Here is a 23,271-nt window from a genome sequence, read left to right as displayed (position 1 = left end):
ACCGTAAAAGTTTTATTAAAAAGGATCGACTGTCTGCCTGCCTGCCTGCAGAGTCAAAAACCATTATCTCCTTCAGCACTGCTGTCTGCTCGGACTTGGAAGCTGGACTTCTCCTCGTTATCGGCCTCTCCTGCACATTTTGGGCAGGGAGCCCTGCGGGTTTGCCACGGTTGGGTTTCTTCTGTGCGCCGCGCTCCGCCGGCTCGTTTGTCACCGTGGCTGTTCGTCCAGGGACTCGTGATTAATGAATCCTCCCCCCGCGAGCACGTCCCTGTTGCTGCTGGCTGCTGGACCAGCACCTCAACGCTCTCGTGCCTCTTCTGTAAAACGGGAGGGAGCGGGGCAGAGGACTCCTGGAGGGGACGGCTGGCCGTGCTCCTGGTGGCCGAACGCGGATACAGCTTCGCGGGGAGTCTCACCCTGCTCTTGCCTTGTTGTTATCACAAGCAAAGCCTGCTCCTGCAGCTTCCAGCCAGGCGAGGACGTCGGATGGCGGCTGTGCACCCCGGGAGGCTCCGGGAGGCTGTTTGGGGTTTGTCTGCGTCCCTCCAGATCCCTGCTGCTCGCTGGCTGGGGAGCTGCTTCCTTTAAGGCCTCAGCACCACGTCGTGGCCCAGCCAGGTGATGTGTGACACCAGGTCCAAAAGCCGCTTAGCAGCGTCCCGACACCAGGAATCCCAAAGCCACTGCTGTCCTGGGCTCTCCGCATCCCGGAGGGGCTGGAAGAAGTAATTTCCAACCCCAGGTTTGGTGAACTGGAGCTCTCTGCCCGCACAGCGTGGGTTTCCTGGGGTAAAACCCAGCAGGCGTGCGAGAGCTGGGACGTCCCAATGGGGTGCTGCGGTGCAGCATCTCTTGGCCTTCACGGTCCTCCGAGCTTCCCCAGGCTCCACACCAGCAAGATGTGCTAGCAGTGAGAGCGTGATGCTCCTCAGCGTCACTCGTGGGCAGTGCTGACAGCTCTGACAACCGAAAGGGTCCTGAGCTGCCTCCCCCCCGCCACCCTGCGCTTCCCCCCCGGGGGCTGCCCCACGAAGAGCCTGCGGATGAGGCTCTCAGAGGCGGTGACAGACAAAATGGGCTGAGGTCTGATGCTTCCTCCCCATTCCCGTGCTCGTGGGGTCTCTGACATCCGTCCCCTCCACTGCACGTGGCGGGACGCTGTGCTCCGCGAGGCTGCTCGCCCCTTCCTTCCCCCGGCATCCTGCAAGTGCAGGAACGAAATGCAGCAGGGAAGATGGACCAGTGCTCATGCTGTGCCTGTGGTTTTGTGTTTTGTTGGTTTTTTTGGTTTGCATTCCCACCATCTGATTTACGGACACGTTTAATGGGCACCTGCTCCCGACGTTGCTGGGCTGGCAGGCGCAGAGCGGGGCCGGGAGCGCAGCGCACGTGTGCCGGGCTCTGGCAGGGAGGCCAGCAGGTATTTGCTCTGCGTTTTGGCCTCCTTGCAAGGCCGTCCTCCCCCGTGCCAGCAGCCCTTGCTGCCTGCCCACCTGCTTTCCAGGCAGCGCTCTGAAACCTGCCGGGCACCGCGTTTCTCCCCAGCCCATGGCTTTGCCTGCGGGTTGCCCCGTGTCCCTCGCACGGGGACAGCTCCTGGCACCCAGGGTGGTGCACAGCAGCTTGCAAACCACAGGCCTCAAACCTCCCGTCCTCACCCTGCCTCGATAGAGATCTCCTTGGGAAGGCATGTGAAAAATGCAGCCGCAGGCAGGCATCGGTGTCCCTTTAAAAGAAGAGCCTCATCCGTTTTCGTTTGGGATCTGCTGCTTTTTAATTACGGGTAAGCGCCGGCCCCCTCCCCAGCGCTGGGCAGCGCTGCCCAGACCTCAGGAATTATCGAACGCCCCTTCCTGTCAAGCTGTCATGTTTAATTAGCACCCTCCTGCCCCAGCCCGGGTTAAACCCAGGCTGCAATAACAGCGAGCCCGGGGCACAGCAACACCTTGGGATCACCGCCCGGCGAAGGCAGCACGGAGGGACCCCCGCTTCTCCCAGCACTGCCGAATTCATTCATTTTTCCTCGTAGCCTGACCCTGCCTTCGCAGCCCCCATCAGCCCAGCGTGGGGATGCTGCAAAGTCGGGGTTCGTGGAGGAAGAGGAGGGGGAGGCAGGCTGGGAGCAAGGGGGGGCACGGTGGCGAAGGCTGCCTAGACCCCGGGCAGCTTCGGGAACGGTTTTCGTACACCAGCGCCGGGCTGCAGAGAATGAGAATGAACCCCCCGTGCTCTCCTGGTACTTATCAGCGTCCAGGAAGCAAATTTTTGCAGCTGACAGCCAAACGCAGCATTTTGCAGTGCCGAGAGAAGGTCCGTGGAGCTGTGGACGGCTTCCAGAGCCAGCTGCTGGAGCAGAGCTGACCTGCTTGGCCGGCCCCGGTCCAGTAACTCGCTCGTGTTTGCATTTAATTACAAACGTAAAAAAGCCCTTTCTTTTCATGACAACAAAGCCTTGAAGCACACTTCAAAGTGGGGTTTCTGGGACAGTCGCATACCTTTTAAAAATAGCCCTCGGCGCGTGGTGCCAAGCGGCAAATGGATTGCAGAGGGCAGGGCCCCCACGCGGGGCTGCAGAGAGCCCGGCGAGCGCCACGGGGCGGCCCCGAGGGATGCACGGAGCCGCACCTCTGCTCCTTCCCTGGGGACTTTTGAGAAACTTCCTTGCAAAGCGCTGGGGAGATGGCAGGGTGGCGCTTGGAGAGCGTTAGGGAGCAGCACCCACCCCGGCTCGGACCCCGTTGCTTGGAGGCAGCAACCGGTCGCCTGGCAAGTCAAAACCGAAATGCCCATGGCAGGGAAAAGGCTGGAGGGGAAACTGAGGCAGCGCTGGCCCAGAGCCGGTGTTCTCCCCAGCTTCTGAGGGCTCTCCCATCCCTACAGCCCGGCCTTGCTGCCGCTTGTGGTCGCCACCCCAGGGCTGGTGGCCGGGTTTGCATTTCTCAGGGGACGTATCCCTTCGTGTGCGATGCCTGGCGGGCACCTGGGAGCCGGGAAGCTGCTGATGAAGATGAAGAGCTTTGGCCTGTGCCACGAAACAAGGCTTGGGTCTCTTCCCCTTCCCTCTTTCCGAGGCCTCCCAGGAGGTGAAGTCGTGGAGGAGGAAATCCGGCGCTTCGGACGAGGAGCAACGCAAGCTTTGGGGGCAGAGGATTACTTTATGAAAACCTCCTCATCCTCTTCAAGCACCTTAAAAAGACGTCCCCCTTTCCAGGCTTGCGCCAACAGTGCAGAACCCCGCACTGTAAAGGGCCAGGGCACGACAAGAGCCGGCTGAGATGCCAGCAGCATCCCGCTTCGCCTGCAGCATCCTTTGGGGTCGGTGCAGCCGTTGTCCCCAAAACCCATGGGGCCACCCCAGCACCATTCAGTCGCGCCTGCCCAGCTTGTGTCCTGCAACATCGCCACTCCCATCGCCTCCAAGGGTGCTGCTCCTTTCCTCCAGGGAGAAACGTCCAGGGAGCCAGCGCCCTGTAGGGCCAGGATAAAGCACCGCAACCCCAGCAGAAGCAGATTGTTATCTGCAGGAGAGGAAACCTGGTTCCCAAGGAAAAGGAGACCGCATTTAACTCCGGGAAAAGCTCTTCGTACTTGAAGCGTGCTTTTCTTGGACTGCTCTGCTGTATTTATGCAGGCTGGTATGTGGGGAGTAATTAGAACCTCATCCCAAGCACTTGACGAGCGTGTTTTCCATTCTAGATGTTGACAGGTCAGGCTCTCCGGCCGTCCCTCTGTGCCTAAAAATGTTGACGTTTTATCTCTGCTGAAAACAAAACAAGGGCCCGTGAAGCTCCTGGGCCACGGGGAGCGATGGCTGTTATCCGCAGCATGGCAGTGGCACGCGGGATGCTTCATGTGCCTGTGAAACCGCCGGATTCCCTGTGCCCAGATTTGGGGTGCTGGGCATGGGGTGCGTGGCCGGGCTGGGACTCGGGCATCTCGCGGCAGCCACTGGAGAGTCCCCAAAGCTCCACGAGCGCAGGCAGGGAGAGATGACACCCCGGGCCAAGGGTTTCACTAAAATCCCTGTGTCTAACCTGAAAGCAGAGAGGCGTGAGGATGCCAAGGACGCATCTCGCTCTTCTCTCTCCAAAAGCCCTTTTAAAATGGGCAGGAAATACCCAGGAGGCAGCCTGGGCTTGGAGAGCTTAAGGAGCTGCTGGAGGAGGTTTCAGCGGCTGAGCTGAACTTGAAATCATTTCAGTCCGTTCGTGAAACGAGCCCAGGAGGACTCGTGCACCTTGTGCGGCCTGGGGGGCCCATCGGAAACCGTCCCTGTCCTTACCCATCACGGTCCCCGTGTCCCTGGGTGTCCGGGGACGGGACGCAGGGGACGGGACGCAGGGCATGTGCTGGCTGGGTGCAAGGACCCGCCGAGCCGCTGCCGGATCCCCGTGTCGCAGGGTCGCTTTCCTCCCCGTTCCCTCCCCGTGCAACCCAGCCCTGCCGCCTAACGCTGCTCATTTCCTCTACCCATTAACGAGGGCTCGGAGCGAAAAGCTGCACGCTTCGGCTGCCCTAACCCCGAGCTAAACCGGCAGCCGGGGCGCACAAAGAGCCGCCTGTTCGGCCCTCGCTGGCACCGGCCCCTTGTCTGCTCCTGACACAATGGTGTTTGCCTTGGCCGGCGTGCAGAGGCACGCGAGGGAGCTGGTGGCGGGGTGTCGCGGCCAGCAGGGTTCCCCCGTGCTGCCGGAGAAGCTGCCCAGCACCGCGGTGCTGCACGGCTGTGCAGGGGGCGGCCGCGTGCGCAGGACCTGCTGCGGCGTCGCGGTGATCGGCGGCCACTTAGAAATTTAAAAAAAAAAAAAAGGTATTTACTGGTCCAGTATTGTTCCTGAAATGGGAAGTTTGGGCTTTTTTTGTGCATCTCTTTTTTTTTTTTTTTTTTCATTGGACATTAATCTCCGGTAGCTCCAACCTGTGTTTTGGGGTAATTTTTCCTCCACAATGCTTCACCCAGCTCCAGCAGCGCTGCAAGTGCCGTGCTTCCCGGTAGCATTTCCACCCAGGCTGGGGGTTTATTTCATGCAAAGTCCTTCCGCGTGTGTTTTGGTGGCCTCTTCTCTCTCCAGGGCGAGAAGCCTTTCACTGCCATTTATCCGACCCCAGCAGAGGGGAGCGGCTCCTCCTGGCTGGTGACATCGCAGCGCGGTGACATTGCAGCGTGGTGATGGTGCAGCGGTGGTAATGATTGTGCAGATGGCTGGTGCAGATGACTGGCGACGATTTTAATGAAAACCCACCCTGGCTATCACCCTGAGCGGCCGGGTTAAACGTGGGCTTGTTCCCTTGAAGCCAGCTGCAGGTGGGAGCAGGTGAAGCCGTGCTCCGGAGCGTGGCTGAGCTGTGTGCCAGGATGGGTGCCCCCTGCCACCGCTCCCCAGTTTAATTCCGTCTGCACCCCCCTTCCTGCCAGCCCCACCGCCTGCGACTATCAGCTGCTCCGCGTTTTGCACGAAATCAGCAGGTTTCCGTGCCAAGTTGACTGTGATATCATTTCTGAGGCGTTTGTAATCTGGCTGCGGAGCTGCAGGCTGGGCGAGCTGTGGGTGTGCACAGCCGAGCACCGCGTGCGCACAGGGTGTGCTGGTGGGTGGGCTGTGAGCGCTCTTTAGATGTTTTTGTGTTTGTTTGTTAATTTGGAGGGAGCACAAGGGGATATTGCAGGAGCCTGTAGGTGCTGCGGAGGCTGGAGAAGCAAATCTCCAACTGCAGAGTGCCCGGGTCGGGGCTGTGATCCCAGGTGTGAGCAGTGTGTGATGCTGCAGAGGGCCTAGGGACGAGCTTTAATACAGCTTGAGTGCATAAAAAAAATATGGGAGAATCCAGGAATTGAATCTCCTAAGCCTGTTGAAGAGCAGGGAGGTTTGATTTCAGGCTGGAAAGAGCAGCAGGGATGGAAGGCACCTGGTGGCAGCGGCTCCCGGTTGAGCTGTCTGTGCTGCCGAGGCTGCAGGCTGGGCAATTCAAACGGGAAAGCTTTTAGAAGTGGGGATAATTAACTTTGGAAGAGATTACGAAAGCCGTGGTGAATTCTCTGTCACTGAGAGAGCCTGCATCAGCCTCTGGACGCTGGTGCAAAATATCTGCTTTCATTCAACCGCAGGCTCTCGGGGCGAGGCCAGAATCCCTCGGTGAGACGTTTCTGGCCAGCGGCGCGCTGGAAGCCAGCGACTGGCTGATCGCGGGGAATAGTAGTAATCTTAATTTATCACACACTTCTCATCCCAGAGCACTTCCCCAGGCCGAGCCATCTCCGCTGCCAACTGCTCGCAGCGCTCGCTTCAACCACCCGGGCTGAAACGTTTCCTGGGCTGGGACGGCAGCGGGGGCTGCCGGGAGGCAGGGCCAGGTTGCTCCGCAGAGCCACTGCTCCCAGGAGAGAGGAATCCTTCCTCCAAACGGAGCTCCCCGACGGGAACGTTGGCCGGGGAGGGTTTCACAACCCTGGGTTCACAGCAAGGTCCCGGGGATGGATGCGGGGCTCGCGCGGTGCGGATCTGGTCTGCGTCCTGGTGGGTTTTGCAATCCGACGTGCCGCCCGTGTCTGCTGGGCGTCCTCGCCTGCGGCCGGGAAATCTCGCGGCACCGACTGCACGAGCGTCCTGGGACGGCGGCACCAGCACCACGAAGGCTGCAGCGCGCAGAGATTTCCACTCAGCCGTGTGTCCAGGCCCGGAGACCTTCACTGGATCAATCCTGCAGGCCAGCAGCAACTTGTTTCAGCATTGCTTGGTGTCAGAAATCAAGGTCTGCAGCTTTCCTTGGCTAAGCGGGCCGTGCAGCCCAGTGCGTGCCGTGCCGGGCAGGCTGCAGAGCACCCCTGCGCCATCCCCAGCACCCCGACCCTACAGCTTCCAAAACCATTTCCCGGGCAGCCTCCCCCTGCGTCTTCCCACACCCCGATGGGGACTTACCTCCAGGGCTCATTTGTAAACCCTGACGTTTCGTTTCTTTGCTCGTGCCCCGGCGAGGGCCGGGCTTGAACTCCGCGCTTTTATTCCACGCGGCTCCTATTTATTTCTCGGGCGGATTAGGAAATTGCGGCTGTCACTAAACGTTAGCCCAGCTGTTTCCTCAGCGCTCCCCCCGCGAGCTGACGGTTCATTAGGGCGCTGTGCCCGTCGGGATCCTGCCACCACCTCAGCCGGGAGAGGCTTTTCCTCGCGGCTTTGCCGGAGCAGCCCCGCACGTGGCTCGGTCGCGCCTCGCGCAATCCGAACCAGCTGTCCAAATGCAGGCAGCGATAAGTTAAAACTAACAAAAATAAAGGGCTCCCCAGGTAACAGCTTCTTATCCCGGTTATCATTTTTATAAAGTCCAGCGGAAAGCGAGGGTAAGGCGGAGGGGCTGCTTGGTGGCATTTTTCGGGCTGTGCCGAGCCCCTCGCGGCGTGGGGCGGTGCAGTTACGGGTTTGTGTGCCGGGGGTGGGGGGGGGCAAACGGTAGCCCCGTTTGCAAGGTTTCGTGCCCTCTCTCAATTCCTAAGTAAACCTCTCGTCCCCCTGTCAGCTTTGATTTGTAACCATACTCGTGGCATCTGGTTTTCATATGAAGCGTGGAATACAGGGGATGCTGTCTGCTCGCTTCTGCCCAGAGCTATTCATCTGGGGCCGGCTAGCGAAAAAAAAAAATAAATAAAAAAACCCAGCCCGCTCCTGAAAGGCACTAATCATCGCGGAGGCGGCCGGCAGAGAAAGGGGCCGCTGTCCCCGCGCTGGAGCAGGGCAGGATGCGGAGCCGGGGGCAGGAGGAGAAGGAGGTGAAGGAGAAGGAGGAGGAGGAGAAGGAGGAGGAGGAGAAGGAGGAGGAGGAGGAGAGGAACCGTCACCCACCCGCAGGATGGGGACCTCCCAAACGCATCCCGGCACATTGGGATGGAGACGGGGACAGGCTTGCAGGAGGGCTCCACAAATGACCGATGGCACATGCATGCGGGACACCTCCCTCTGGTTTGTCCCCAGCAGTGATTCCCCGTGCTCTCGGCAGCATCGTTGGGCACGGGGTGCAGCTGAGCATCCCGAATGCTGCCACACGCGGTCGCCGGTGCAAGGGGGTCTGCTCCCACGGGGCTCGGGCAGTGCCAGCGTGGTGGTTGCGTGCTCTTACAGGGTCTTGGTGATTTTTCCAGGGGATGAATCGGGATTGTTTCAACGCGGTGTGATCAGGGTCAGCTTTGTGGATCAGATGCTTTGCTTTTCCCCTGTGCCTTGGTGCTGGCATCTGCAAAGCCGGGAGGAAAACCTGAGATGGAGCCAGTGCCGGGACACCAGCCCTGCTGGTGGCTTCTCAGGGACGAGCCCGTCCGCTGCCTGCGGAGTGATTTGTGTGATTTGCTTTGAGGCAGCAGCGAAGAGCTGCTTCTGTGGGCTGTGACGAGGCTGCCCAAATCCCAGTGCAATGTCTGATGGGGTCGCCACGTGCGGTGGGTGGTTTGGGTCTCAGCCACTGCCCCGCGTTCATCACCACCGTCCTCTCCGTCGTGCAGCCCACGAGATGCTCCCCTCCTCCTCCCCAGGGCTCCCGAGCTGGGACCTGCGTCCTGAGACCCCTGACCCCACAGGCAAGCCACCCCCGTGCCCCATAAAGCCCTTAGAGAAGCACGCTCTGACATCATCTGTAATTTTAACGTGACGGTCTAACTTCCCTAAGCCAGCAGCTTATTTTCAGCAGCGAGGAATGCTCTGGAGGAAGCAATTTTATTTTCCCTTCCCGTGCTGGATTTCCTAGGACGCAGCCTTTGATCCAGACTCCTGATGTTATCAAGTAGGAAGCTGCAGCCCTTTGAAGTGGGCTTCATGTTGCGCTTTAAACTTCTGGGGTTTTGAAGCCTCCAGCACCAGGGACATCTTTTGTACAGATCGCCCCGGCCGCGCATCCCAGGGCTGGGGCTGCGAAGGATGCGCGCCGGCTCAGCGTCAGGGTTAGGAGCTCGCAGAAGCTGCATCCCGTGGCACAAATCTGCCCCGTCCCCGCTCCCTAACAGCAGCAGGCTGCTCCAGGAGAGATTTGCTGCTTCAAGGAGCCCGTGGGGTTCGGGCACTCGGCTGCCAGTCGTGGCTGTGGTTTTCAGCGTCTGGCCGTGCTGCTGGGACCCGGGGCGGTGGAAATGGGTCACGTCCTGAGTCCTGATCTGCTGCGCAGCGCCATGGTGCTTGCAGGGTTGCGCTTGTCTGGGTCGTTGGAAAACCGAAGCCAACTTTCTGCTTGGCTCCTGCAATTTGCCTGGATTCCAGGCCGGGTGGCCAGCCCCTGTCCAAAACTTCACCCCAAAAACGCCCCCTGCTCCTCACACCTTGTCTCCGAATAGGTGCCACGGATCCAGCTGGGAGCACAGCACGAGGCTTCCCAAATTCCACAGAAAGTGCCCGGGGAATAGGAACGGTCCCGGCAGCCCCGTTTTGGGGGCTCGGCACACCTGGGGAGGGTCGGAGTGGACGGGGATGGCTCCCATCTCCAGCACCCCCACGCAGACCTTTCCCCCTGACCCTGCCTGCTCCCTTCTCCCACAGCCCCGGTGCCTGTGCCGCCCGCTGAGCACCGCTCCCTCCCAGCACCACGGGGCAAGCGCCGCTACCACGAGCCGAGGAGGATTCCCCCGGGACCGAGGGGAATAGCCTCTCCATCCTCCGGGAGCCGCTGCTACGGGGAGCTCCGCGCAGCCGGGGCTCGTGGGGAACCCAAGTAGGACAGAGCCGTCCTGGGGTGCCAGGTAGGTGGCAGGGACACGGCCGCCGTCCTTGGGCAGGAGAGGCAGAGCGGGTGCTCCGGATACGTCCCATGGCTCGAGGTGCCCAGCCCTGGGGGGCGAGGTGCGGGCTCCATATGCGTCGGGCGCCCCCCGTACGGTGCCGGAGCACCGTCCGTCTGTCTGTCCATCCGTCCTGCTCCTCGTGGGACAGCAGCTGCTGTGGGTGCGTGATGCAAACTCCTGTGCAAATGCTCCAAATCCAGTCCGGTCTGCCCAACGCCTGCTCTTGTTGGGGGCTGTCAGCCCCCGTCGCAGCGCCCGTCAGGATGCGCTAGGTGCCGGGAGGGATGGCCGGAGCAGTGGGTTGTCCCATGACAACGTCCTGCTCTGCTCTGTGGGATAACAGCGCCGCTCCGTGCAGCAAGATGTTCCTCTCCCCGTGCCCTGGGTGCTTGTCCCGGCGCCGTTCCCTCCCTCGCCGGCTGGTTTTAAGCAGGGAAAATCCACTCTGGTTTCCCGACGGCATAAGGATGCTGGACACGTGCGTCAGCCCATGCTGCTTCTGGCAGCTGGACACCTTGACCTGATGAGCTCCCCCTAGGTTTGCACCGAGCCTACTACCCCATGGGTGTTTTAGGGCAGAAAATGGTGATTTTTCTCCCCCTTGCAAGCCGTGCCCTGCACTTGTGTGCTGCAGGCAGAAAACGCTTTGGTTGTGCTGCTGAGGCCACCACAAAGCAGTTCAAGCTCTTCCCTTGAGGAAGGTTCACGAGGAAGATGGAAACTAGGCCCTCAATGCCCCAAGAATGTTCTTCTCTTTCCCCCACCCCATCTTCCCTTCCATAAACCTTCAAGCTCATCCAAAAGCTGCAGTCTTCTGCTTCCATACGTTGATCGCAGGACAGGGAAGCTGCAGCTTTGCCAGCAGAGCAGGATTTCCATTGAGTTCTAAGTGGAAGCAAATGGTTTAAAAGGAAATTAAATTTACAGCTCTATAAAAAAAAAAAATGCATTTTATTGCTTTGCCTGTCATTCCGGAGAGGCAGGGAGATAAAGGAATGCTTTGCATTTGTCTCTCGTCTCGGAGGCCAGAGGCGAAGAGGAGCAAACCCACCGATCACGCAACCGCTGGGCAGCCGGATCCGGCCCCGTCCCAGTGCCCGGATCCCCGATCACCGCGGCTCGGGGGCGATGCTCGAGGCTGCTCCGTTCCCCTGAGCGGGTGCAGGAGCTGCGCTGCCTCCAGCCCGCACAGCAGCGCCGGGGGCTTCTTCCCATGGGGGATATGCAGCTCCTCTCCGTGGTTTATTGGTGAATCTCCTCCACGTGCCGTCACAGCGCTGATCGGGGTGCTTCGAAGAAATGACGCTGAAATAGCTGGGTTAGGCATCAGCGAAAGCCAGCGCAGTGACTTCTGCAGAAAGCGAAGGCAGAGGGGCCGTGCCTTAATGGTAAAAGCAGCATGGCACGGGGCCACGAGGGGCCGGCTGGCTGCGGGCTCACCAGCGCGGCACGGCAAGGTGCAAAGCCCCGGGGTGGGTTCAGCGACTCCTCCGGGTTGGTTTTTGCACCGACATCCACAGCTCGTGTTCTGCACACAGCCGTCTTCCCAGGACAAGTCCTTCCTGGGGCTGAGAGCCCAGGGGGTGCCCGTGGGGAGCAGCTGGACGTTTTTCTTCCACCGCAAGGCCCCGGCCCCAGCACGGGACGAGGGCGGCCGAGGGATGCTCTGGTTGTGCCCCGCGAGCCGCAGTGAGCCGGGGGAAGGAGCTCAGCCTCTCCCCGCGCCACAAAGGCAACGCGCCGAGCGTTTTGGCGGAGGAGGAACCCTGTCCCGGCCCCAGCCCTCCCAGCTGTGTCAATAGAGGAGGAAGAAACAAAAGTGCTCTTTCTTCGCCTGTTGTTTTCGCAGAGGGGGACACGCTGGTGGCAGTCGTTGCGCGGTGACACTGGCTGGATGCTCTGGACGCATTGGATGCAGCCGAGCTCTCCGCAGCCTGGTGGGAAGCATCCGACAGCAGGGTGCAACGAGGGAACTCCCAGAAGGTCTCCTCATACATGTATGCTCCCTTTTGCCTTCCAGAAGTGGGCAGCACACTAAAGGAAGGGCTCTCTCGCCTTTTCCCCGCAGCGTGGCTCAGCCAGGACTTTTCCCCCAGCAGCGTCCTTGCTCCCACCAAGTGCCCGCGGTGGTTGGGACACCCTGGGACACCTCGGGCCGAGCAGCAGCGGCTTCTTCGATGCTTCGCAAGACCCAGATGGGTTTGGTCGCCCATCACCTGCCGATGCTGGGCTTCGAAGCGCCCCGCGCTGCCCATCCAGCCGGGTTGGCCACGCGCCACCGTCGCGGCGGGTCCCCGAGCAGCCCAGGTGCAGGCAAGCGGTGGCCGCAGCTGCCTCCCGCCCCTCGGGCGCGCTTCCTCTCGCCGTCCCCAGGCGCAGCCTCCCAGCCCCGCCGTCAGCTGTGAAAACAAGAGGAGCAGGAGCACGGGGCAGGGAGATGCGGCCGGCTCCTCCGGCAAAGCCCCTGCGCCCACGGGGAGGCAAAGCAAGGCGACGGCGAAGGGCGAGCGGTGCCTGCGTGGGCAGCTGGGGCTGAGCAGCAGGAGGGCGCCCGGCCCCGTTGAAGCTGGAATAGGTCGGTGCAGCCCGGCACGCCCGGTGCCAGCAGCAGCTTCCAGGGTTTCTCTGGCAGAGCGGAGAATAAAGTTTAAATGGGCATCGAGCTGTGGTCCGCAATTGCGCACAAACCCCTCTAAAAGACCCAAACGGGTGAAGGTGGCTCATGGGGAAGGTGTCGGGAGCAGGATGGAGAAAAAGAAGGGATTTCCCCCTGCCAGCAGGCATCCTCAGGTGCTTCTCATCGTTCAGACTCACATCGCCGTAGCTGCTTCTGGGATGAAAATAATGAAATGCGAGAGTTAAGTCACTGTGACCGCTCGCTTTAAGGAGCCAAGCCTAAAAACATTTTTTTTTTGTCCCTTTTACCCTTGTTTTCCCCAGATACAATGTGGGAGAAGGAGGTGACAGTGCTCTGGCCGGGTTCTTTGAGCCCCCGCAGCCAAGCCCGGGGCTGCCCACCGCGCTCGCCGCCGCCGCCTCGCACGGAGCCCAGCTTGGGGCTGAGTCTCCCGGCGAGGAGACGAGCGGCGGCGCGAGGAGCTGCTCCGGCTCTCGCTTTTCCACGAAAAGCGGCAGATTTATGCGCAGCGCGCGCAGGGGCAGCGCGATATAAATCAGCTGCTCTCCTGTGTCATCTCCGTTGCCGCCGCCGGTTCCCACGCATATATCCATTTTAATCTCAAGGCTGACGGGGAGAAATCATTCCTCGCCGCTTCTGGGGACAGGCAGCATGCCGTGGGCAGGAGAAGGGGAGTCCGGGAGAGAGAGCGACGTTTGCTGCTCCGAGAAAGAACCTTCCATCAGCAGATACACATTTTGGAGGCTCCTTCCCCGGACGGATGCACCGGCCAGCTCTGCTGCTGCCATACACGTGCGACGGGTCAGATTTGGGGTGCCAAGGCCCTTGTCCCCCTTGTCCCCGTGCAGCACCGCAGTGCCAGTGCTCAGGGACGTGAGCTGAGGAGCCCCGGTGCCTGGGTTTGCAGTGCTGATGCTCGGCTGGTTGTTGGCAGCTGCAGCCACGGAGAGGAAAACAATACACAAGCGCACCGCAATTAGGCAGCCTCCTAATTGCAGCACTACACGCGGCTCTTCCGCTGCTTTCTAAGTTTGGTGGCGTAATTACAGCAGCAGGGCAGAGGCAGCATCTGGGCTCCCACCGTGCCAAGCCCTGCCTTCCAGGGATTTTTGGATTTGACCGTCTAAAGCCTGGCATAGGATAAAAGGGACGAGCAACCCCCCCGGCTCTCCTGGGTTTGGCACCACGGGCAGAGTCCTCCGCGCCCCCTGCAGACCCCGCCGTGCCTGTGGATGGCACGGAGGCAGGCAGCGGGTTTTGCTGTCCTTGTAACGCGTTTTTGAGAAGCGGCTTTAAAAAAAACACGCACAAGTCCTGCTCTGGTTGACTCCTGCAATTCCCAGTTTAGAAACCCGCGGCGGGGAAGATTAAAGGGTGGCCAGCGGAAGGAGGCTGGGTGTCAGGACGCTGGGACGGACGCGGGCGCGAGGGAGTTGTCCTCCCGCTGTGCCTCGGCTCAGTTTTGGGGGACTCAGCACCACAAACCCCTTTCTTCTCGTCAATCCCCACTTGTTATTGTAGGGTCACTCGTGCAGGAGGGTTGTTTTTTTTTTTTACCCTACTACATACGGGGCAGGCTGGGGCTGGCCGCTGCTGGTTTCCCTTTGGTGACACCTCTCTGCCACTTCCAGCATTCCTCCGCCACCACCCCGCGAGCCAGCCCCTGCACCCACGCTCCCTTTTGGGGGAATCCAGGCTAAAAACACGTCTCGGCTTTGGCTGCTCCCAGCCTGGGCCACCCAAACCCCTGGAAAAGCCCCGTTTGGGTGCGGGTGGAGACAGACACACAGACGGCCGCGCAGACGGCCGCGCAGACGGATATTTAATTCTTTTTTTTGTTGTTGTTGTTTTTTTTTCTTTTCGGACTGCGGGTTTGAGGAATCCCTGAGATAAATGCCACTTTCTGTGTTAAAAGGAGGGCGCCTTGGAAGGCCGGGGGAGGGAAGCTGAATCGCAGGCTGTGTTTTCGGGGAAAACGTGTCTGGGGTGCCGAACGTTTTTCCATCACACAGGCGGGTTTGTGTGGGTTCACCTGGGCAGGAAGCGGCGGGGTAAAGCGATACCCCACGGGGCGCGGGGGCCCCGCTCCAACACCCCCTCTCCCCGAACCCGATAGCAGCCGGCGGCTGGTAATGAAATAAACAGCCACTTTACGGCAGCTCTCGCGCCCGGCACCATGTGCGAAAATTATTACTCGCACCGTTCTGTTGGAAAAGGGAGGAAAAAAAAGAGCGCGGCGGCGAGAGGTGCATGCGTTTATTTGCTCCGCAGCCCCGTGGCGGCTTTCACAAGATCCCCCCCTTCACCTCCGCATTCGTGATGCTTTTTGGAGGGTGCACGTGACCCCAAGGAAAAAGAAAGGATGAAGAGTGTTTGTGCCCCATCCTCGTCCCGGTGCACGCACAAAACCCTTGCACGTCCTCCTGCAACCGGCTCCCGCGTGCTCCCACCCGGATTGAATCCCCAGGTGAAGGAAAAATGCAGCCGGCCTGTGAATTCACTGCACGGCTCTGCGGGCTGCGCTAAGGCTGCAGCAGCACCGCGTCGGTCCTTGCTAAATAGCGGAGGGAAACGAATAGTTTCCGGTGGCCGTGGCATTAGGTATTGTCTGCGGTGGTTTGTGCCGGGAAGGAAAACGATCGTGGGATGAGCCTGCTCCGGGAGCCGGGGGCGCTGACCCTGCTCCTGCCCCTTCCCGCTGCTGGAAAGCTGGAGACAACCCCTAATGAGGGGAATTCTCCCTTTTTTCAGAAGTGGGATTTATTTGTGTTTTTTTTTTTTTGTGTGTGTGTGTGAAAAATTGTCACTCTTCGGAAGAATTCAGTTTTCCAGCCAGGATGTACAAATACACATTTTTTCCTTTATCCAGACTCCCAGAGGGTTGGGTTCGTTTTGTTCTTTTTCGTTAATCCTCCAGAGGCTGAAGACGAGGAAAGCGCTGAGACGGGCTGGAAAGCTTGGAGCCCGCTCCCTGATACCGCAACGTGCCCCGGGCTCAGGGTGCTGGCCCCAGTTTCCCCAGTTCCCCCCAGTTCTGCAGCAGGACTGGCCAACCCGAAGGATGCTCGGAGCCATCCCCGTCTCCTTCCCAGCGCCTTTCAGCTCCCTGCAGGCGATGCAGGTGCATGAGCTTTAGTGGGGGACAGTGAGCCACCGTGCTTGGGTTGAGGCCCTATTTTGGGGCTATTTCTGTGCTTTTCAGCTCCCTTTTGTTTGCAGCATCACCTCCATGTTGTGATTCAGCCCCCGGAGCAGCTGCATCTGTGTTTTCTCTGCAGGAAGGGCAACAGCATCCTTCCCTCAGACCTGCTCTTCCTTAGCCGATGTGCTTTACACATCTTCCTGCTCGGCCTGAAAGTGATGCCCCGAAGCAGAAGGGAAATTCCCCGTCCTCGCTTCGCATCTTGCGAGCACATGTGGAGGAGGGACGCTGTCCCCCCGTGCAGCACGGCGCTGTACCCGCGGCTTTTTCACCTCCAGCAAAAGGAAAATATTTGCACGATGCCTTTCTCCAGCCCTCCGCGATCCCCCGCGCTAATTTCTCAGCTGATGAAAGAAAAATACACAAGTGTGAGGAAGGGGATTTTGTCGCTCGGCGGTTCTCTGGAGAAGACCTGCCTCCCAAGCAAACAGAGCCTGGGCTTGTCCCGCCGATGAATATTGGCATTATTCAGCCACGCTTGCACACGGATGGTGCCTGCTTAAAAAGAAAAGGAAATTAAGGGGGGAAAAAAAAAAGCAGAAGAAATGCATGGGGACTCAGCAAGTTTTCCCACCTTGCTATTTCGTGTTTTCTGTCCTCTCCTGCTGCGCTGGGGGCACAGGGGCTTTAGAAAAGCTTTTGGGACCAAAATGTGTGCCTCCCGTCGCCTCGATGATGGTGGGCTCGCTGCAGCATCCCGCGATGCCTTGGCTTTGTCAGAGGGCAGGACCTGTTTCCTGAGGTTTGGGCGAGGGTATGAGAGCCACAAGGATCTCCGGTGCTGCGCCCCCTCCCCATGTGCCACCTGAGGGGGGGCTGCGGGTGCCCCGCTTTGGCAGAACGCTTTTTGCGGGTCGCCCCCTGAAGTTCTGTGCTTGTGCAGGGCTCATGTCAATAAGCCCGGTCCGAGCAGCCCAACTTGGGCATTTTATGGCGCAGGATGTGCAGATCCTCTCTGGTTTCATTGCGCTGCCAGGCACCGATTTGGAGATACGTGGGCATGAGATGACCGCATCAATACCTTGGTCTCACCTGGAAAAAGGGGAGGAAACCTCACGAAGCACCGTGGCAGAGCACGTCTGCCTTGGGTCCTTCCGTGCAGGCGTCAGGGCTTTAATGCCAGCCCCCAAACCCTCCCCGAGCCCGTCCCAGCCCCTGGTGCGGGCAGAGGCGGCCGGGCGCTGCCGTCCTGCTGCTCCCCAGCTGGGGCTGACGGCTCCTGTAAAGCTCCCGAGCGTTCGCAGCATCTTTACGAAGCAGCCGATTGAAGTGCGCCATGAATGCGCCTCTGTTCATCAGCCTTTTTATAGCTCCACGCGTTTTTTTTGGCCCCTGAGCCTTTTCTGCTCCCGGGGAGAACAGAGGGCATTTCTCAGCCTCGGCGTCCGCCGCGAGACGGGGCAGGCAGGCGGGAGGGGGCTCGGTGGGTGCCAGGCAGCTCGCGTTTCGGGCAGCCGTGCTGCCCAAAATGCGACGCTGGCATCTCACCGATGCCCTGGTGCAGGCTGAAAGCTCGGCACTGCTCCACCGATGCGTTTTGCAGCTCAGGTGTGGAGGCAGCATCGTGCCGTGGTGCGCTGGGAGCCCGGCAGAGACCTCGGCAGCTCGTGGCACGCAGCGTTTGCGCCGTCAGCGCTGTCACCGCGCTGAGCTGCAAAAATTGGTAGCGGCGTATTTTGTCCCCCCGGTGTCTCAGTCCAGGCTCCGTCCTCCGGGGCGTGCTGTTTGCTGCAAAGCCCCAAATGCGAGAGGGAAGGGAATCCTCCTGCCTGAAGGTGGATTTGCTCCTGTCCTGCAGAAATATCGTGCGACATGCTGGAGGTAATGTGGAGGAAGCCAAAATGGATTTTCTCCACCAAAAGACAACGAATTGCCACGGCACCCATCCTGCTTCGTGCCCTCCATCAGGTGCAACTCCCTGCGCCGATGCGGTTGCTCCAGCCCGAAGGGGGCAGGTGGGAGCTTGGAGCCCCCCCCCAGCACCTCCATCCACCCGGATTTGGGAAGGGGACACCCCAAAAAGCCCCCCCCCACCCCCCCTGCTGCCCGGCCACTGCTGCCTTGCGCAGGCGCTCCCCTTCCCCCAGGCCAGGAGCCATCTGCTTCTCCTTCGCCGCGCGGAGGATTGCAAGGCGCTGACGCACACCGTTGGCCGAACAATGGGGAAATGTTCTGGAGCAGACATAAATCAAGGGGCTGGGCAGCGCGGACCTGGTCGCATTCGGTTTTTCCAGAGGACATCGGTTAAGAAAAGGAGTAAATAGGCAGTAAATTAAGCAGGCAGGCAGAAGCCGCGTTAAAACCCTCGGCTCGCCGCGAGCGCTGGAGGCTGGCGGGGACGGGGATGGGGACGGCTGCGTGCGTGGGTTTTGTCTCGGGGTCTGCGCCGCAGCTGCAGGTCCGGGCAGCCGAGGGGGGCTGCGACGGGGCAGCATCGGGGCGTGGGGACAGGCACCGGCCTCTCCGGTAGTGCTCTGCCCTGCCCCACAGCCCTGCTTCGCCTTTCCCGGCAGCGCCGATAGCTGCTTCCCGAGCAGGAGGCTTTCGGTATGCAGTGCGCGCAGTGGGGCTTTCTGTTCCGGGCTTATCGGGTCAGCAAAAACCGCTCGGGGTTTGGCAGGAGCGCAGGGACGGCGCCGGCACGTGGGTAAGGCGAGGCGCGTGCTGGGGGTCGTCCCCGCCGCTGCGCCGGTGACAGCGTGACACCGCGGTGTGGCATGGGCGGGCGTGGGCGTGAGCTGCCGTGGGGCGTGGGGACGGGGAGCGTGTGTGCGTTTGTGGCTGTTTGAGGTCCCCGTGTGCCGGGCGAGCGTGGGTGGGCAGAGGGACGGAGCACGGCGAGAGGGCGGTGCAGCCCTGCTCCTTTCCAGGAGCGCAGCTCCTGCCCTCCTGAGACTCAGGGCACACCTGAGCCGCGATGTGCCTCTCACCTGGGTGTCTGGGCACACGATGCAGGCTGCTGCTCAGAGCCACCCAGGGCCCAGCTGAGGGGCTTTCACTCTGGTGGCTTCCAAAGCACGTCTCCATCATCCCCAGGGGAGCTCGTGGGAGCGCACCCATGGGTGCTCCACTGGGGGGTCTGCCCGAAGTGCCCATCCCTGTGAGCTACGTGCCAGGATGCGGCATCTCCAGCCAGCTTTGCATTTCAGCCAGCTTTGCGTTTAGCTCAGCATCTCGTTTGCTTTCTATTTTTCTGCGCGACTTCAGCAGGGACAGTCTGGGGTTAAAGCAAACCTTGCAGTGGACGTGGTCTGGGGCTCTCGTTCGGTCTGCAGGGTGTTTTCCAGCAAAGCCATGCGTGGGCCTGCTCCCCCCCTGTGCCCTGGGTGTAATCGGATCCGTCCCCCACCAAGCAAGCATTTGTATTCGGAGCATTTTCTGAATGTTTTGCATTTGGGAGACACACGAGGAATGTCTGCTGGGGAGCGCAAGCAGCGTGCGAACCCAGCCCAGGCTGCGCTTCGGAGACCTCAGCCCCTTCTCCAGGGCTGTCCCGGTGCAAGCCCCACAACCTTCCCGGTGCAAAAGGGCTTTTTTGGGGTGAAAGCCTGGCTTTTTGGTGATCAAGCACTGTTTGCAAAGCACCAGCTCCGCAGGCATCTCCCGCTGCACGCTCCCCACCGGCATTCACCTCCCGCCGGCCACCTCCTGGCGAGCTCGGTGCCTGGAAGTCGCACCGAACTCACACCGAATTCGCACCGAATTCGCACCGGAGGCCCGGGCCGGGTCTCAGCACCGCTCCCGGCCCCTCGGAGCAGCCCCGGGGCCCCGCTGCAGTTTGCGGCCGGCTTCTGCTTCCCTCTGCAGGGCTCGGGTGCGCACTGCAGCGCGCCCCCGCCGCCTTCAGCTCGCTCGCTCGGCTATTAGACTTAATCAGGAAGGGGTTTTATATATATATATGTATATATTTAAAATCCACTTTTCTTTCATACGGGGCAAATTATTATCACTTTTAATTGAAAAAGAAAAAAAAAAAAAGCTGATAATATTCTGAACCAAATTTCTGGAAGAGAATAATTAACAGCGCAATAAATCCCCAAAGGAAACGCTCATTAATCTTGTCTTTCCGATGCAAAATTTCAGAGGAGAGCTTATTTAAAACATTGCTAACAATTATAGGAAAGTTGACAGCTTAAAAGCTCCCCAAATCTAGCCGAAGTCTCCTCCTAGCAGATCCTGCAGTAACGAGTTCGGGCCGGACGGGAGCGACCCTGCCGGGGGGGATGCAGCCGGGGTGGCCACCGCCACCCGATGTCACCAGTCCTGCACAGGACAGCAGAACAGACGTGGGAAGGGTGGGACCAGTGCTGTCCCCAGCCGATCGCCCATGGAAAGGGGACTTCCAGCACCTGAGGAGCCGCAGCAGCCAGCGAGGGCTGAACCAGGCGCTCGGTGACGGCACCCACCTCATTTGAAGTCTGTGGCTGCGCTAATCGCCACGAGCCAATTAATTTCCCTCGGAGCAATGGATGTGTGTGTGTGTGTCTATGCAAAGGCAGAGCAGGCCGGGTGAGCGCGGGGCAGATTCCGATCTCTGCTCCATCGGAGCTCGCCCGCTCCCGCGGCGAACCTGGCTCCAGCACGGCTCAGGCGCGACGATGCCGATGGCGAGGGGCTGGAAGAGCTGGCGCTGCTGGTGCTGCAGGAACACGCCGATGGATGTAGGGCAGCTTGGCTGGGTTTTGGAGAGTTTTGGGGGCTTGATTTTAGCTCATCGGGTGCACCCAGGTGCGTGCCAGCGCCACATTCATCGCATGTGGGCGTTGGTGAGAAAGGGACCGGCACAAGGAGGGGCACTGTTGGCACTGCAGAGGCTGGGGCACAGCAGGAGGGGACACAGGGTGACTCTGGCACCGTGGCCGTGGCCCCCCCATCCCAGCACAGCCGCTGCGGCAGACGTGCCGCGGAGCGAAGGGGACAAAAAGGATGCCAAAAGGACAAAGAGATAAATGAGGCTTGGGTGAAAATAACAGTGATGTTCTCATCTGCTCTCGGGTTTCCTGTCCCTGTTTGACCAGGGCTGTGAGCAGGAGCGGAGGGGAAGGCAGCTTGGAGCAGACCCAGGCTCTGCTGGGAGGAAGGAAACGTGATATTGGCCTGGGAATGGTGTCATTGCCTTTTCTTTTTTTCTTTTTTCTTTTTTTTCCCCTTTTTTGGGTCACGACAGGCTGGGCGGGAAGTGCAGAGCAGGGCCCTAGCTCGGGAAAGCAGGACAGGGGATGCAGCCGGCGTGCCGCGCCGATAGCCCAGCTCATGCCCGGTGACATCGGCCTCATTCCCTGTCCCACGAGGGTTGGGGGCACCCGGGTGCTGCAGCGGGGCTCTCCAAAACCTGGTCCCCCACCAGCACCTCCGCGAGCGCGCGCCGTCACCTCTCACCATCTTCCCCCCCCCACGGCTCCCCTTAAGCAGCTGCGCGCTCGTCATGATTTACACAGGGGTGTGGATGGAGAAGGTCTTGTAAAATATTAAAAAAAAAAAAAAAAAGGGGAGAGGAAAATCCTCCCCAGCGCCTTTTGGCTTATGCAAGCTTACTCTGCACTGATAGCGAATCTGCCCGGGTCACGCAGACCTGGGGAGATGCAGCGATTGCGCAGCCACAGCACTCGATACCTCTCCAAGGCCCTGGCTAACGAGGGCGCTTAATCCTGCGCTTAGTTCCGTGTCTGTGCCTCAGAGTACTTAGCAATGTGCTAAGCAAGAGCCTGGTCCCATCCGAACGAGATGGATTTAGGCAGAAACAACCCCGCGCCCCGGTGCTCTCCGGCAGCCCCCACACCGTGCCCTGCAGGGCACCAGCCTGCTTTGACCCTCCTGATCTTCCTTAATCACTCCAAGCAGAGTTAATTTGTATTCAATTTCTTTTTCCCTGCTCCTCTGCCCTGCCCCAGACAGGTCCTGCTGCGGCAGGGACCCAGGGCTCCCGCGGTCCCCTCCTGGCTGCTCTTTGTCACCCGGAGCCATCGGTTTCAGCAGGCAGCAGCCCTGCCCCGCGCTGCCCCGCGCCTCTTATCTGCGTCCTGTTAAATGATCTCAAATATGTGATATGATAAAGACAAACAAACACCCGTTCAATTTAGTTCACCCTAATGCCAGACTCTACTTTTACCGAAGTAATTAAGATTAATGCAGCTGATAATTTGGGAAGCATTCTTAAATGTACCCTTCTGGCAGCATCTAACATGTAATTTTACCTTAGAAGATTTATCGGAGCACTTAGGTAACAGATAGTTCCTTAGCAAACAGGAGCATTTAGAAGGAAAATGAAAGATTAATATTTCTTAAATAAATGTCAAAATAGTCATTCTTTATTACAGCCCCACAAAGATGCTGCTGTCAGTCCCAACCCCTCTGCTGATCCCCGGAGGAGATCAAACCCACGCAGTCCTGGGGGCTGGCGAGCAGGGCGAGAGGAGGTGCTCGGGTGCCTCCTCCATGGGATTCTCGAGGAGATCAGGCCCTTTGGAGGGCTCTGCTTGCCCATACCAAAACAGACCCGAACCATTTATTTACCATCAGCCTTCCTATTGCCTTTGGGAAGGGCTCAGCAGCTGCTGGCTGAGCCGTGGGATGGGACCAGCTTGTGAGTGACTGCAGCTGGTTTACACCCAGCTCCGGGCTCCCGTGGGTGCTGGGTCGGGCGTTACGGGATTTGCTTTGCTGGGTTGCCTCGATCCACCCATCCCTTCTTACGCTGGCAGCGTGCTGGGGTGACCTCCAGCCAGGGCTGAGCCCTTTCCCCCGCCTCCTCTCGTTCCACCACCCTCTCCGTGCGTGGGACGCCTCCAAGGTGCCCTGGGGGGCGTTTTCCAGACCTGCCAGCGCCTCCAGCTCGGGCGGCGTGGATATTTGGGAGGGAGCCTGGGCACGGCGCCGAGACCCTGGCATGCAGCACCCCTACATCCCGCAGGGTGCCCGGGCAGCGGCTCGGCTCGGCGCAGGGACATGCCCGCAGCTCGGTTGAAACTAGCCTGCGTTACAGCAGGCCGAGGAAGGAGTAGGGCTCCGCAAAATCTGGATCCAGATTGAAAGCTGGACTCTCACCAGCTTGGAAATTCAAAGCTGTTCGGATCCAGAAAATCAATTTTTGACCATCGTGAGCAAGAAGCTAACTTTATAAATAACCTTCCAACTCCTCATCTGGCCAGAAAAAAAAAAAATCTGCTGGAAACAGCCTCTTGCGGTGCTCCTCGCCCTGACAGAGCCAGACCAAACCATCCATGTGTGTGTGCTCACCAGCATCGCTTCCAGCCCCTCCACGTCCTTTTCAAGCCTCTGCACCAGTGCTCAGCCCCGCCATGCTGTGAGCATCCCGCGGCTCCTCCTCAAGGGACACCCCAGCCTTTCTCAGAAAATGCACGTCTGTCACCAAACCTTCTCCTTCGCTCCCCAGCACGGTGCCGACCCCGGTCCCCAGCCCCAGTCTCCCTCCCTGGGGACAAGCAGGGACGAGGGACCCATCGTGTCCCTCCCGAGGAGATGCTCCCACCTGCTGCGCCGTGCAGGAGCTGCCTTGTGATTTCCTCTTTAATTGGCAGGTTAATATCCGAGGGATGAGCTGCTGCTGGCTTTGGCCAAGCAGCAGGCACACTCCTGGGGCGCTGTGAGCATCACCCAGCGCTTTGCTCCTGAGCTCCTGAGCTCCGGGCTGGACCAGGGGCTGGCAGGGAGATA

At 59.9% G+C, this 23,271-nt stretch overlaps 1 protein-coding gene across 13 annotated transcripts in view; it reads left to right on the top strand.

The window, feature by feature from the left end:
- The window catches only part of ZNF469 (zinc finger protein 469), a 229,524-nt gene that overhangs the window by 188,874 nt on the left and 17,379 nt on the right, over positions 1-23,271 (top strand). Inside the window, exon 1 of one of the 13 annotated variants that reach the window (XM_067004290.1) lies at positions 13,967-18,244. The exons of 11 other annotated variants lie outside the window; for them this stretch is intronic. The gene's annotated coding sequence lies outside the window, so the exon portion shown is untranslated. Of the gene's footprint in view, positions 1-13,966; positions 18,245-18,272; positions 23,136-23,271 lie in introns of those variants that run through there. One more of the 13 variants, XM_067004297.1, reaches the window with a different exon arrangement.

Source organism: Anser cygnoides, chromosome 12, assembly GCF_040182565.1.
Source record: "Anser cygnoides isolate HZ-2024a breed goose chromosome 12, Taihu_goose_T2T_genome, whole genome shotgun sequence".
NCBI classification, from domain to species: Eukaryota; Metazoa; Chordata; class Aves; order Anseriformes; family Anatidae; genus Anser; species Anser cygnoides.
This window is presented reverse-complemented; position numbering and strand designations above follow the sequence as displayed.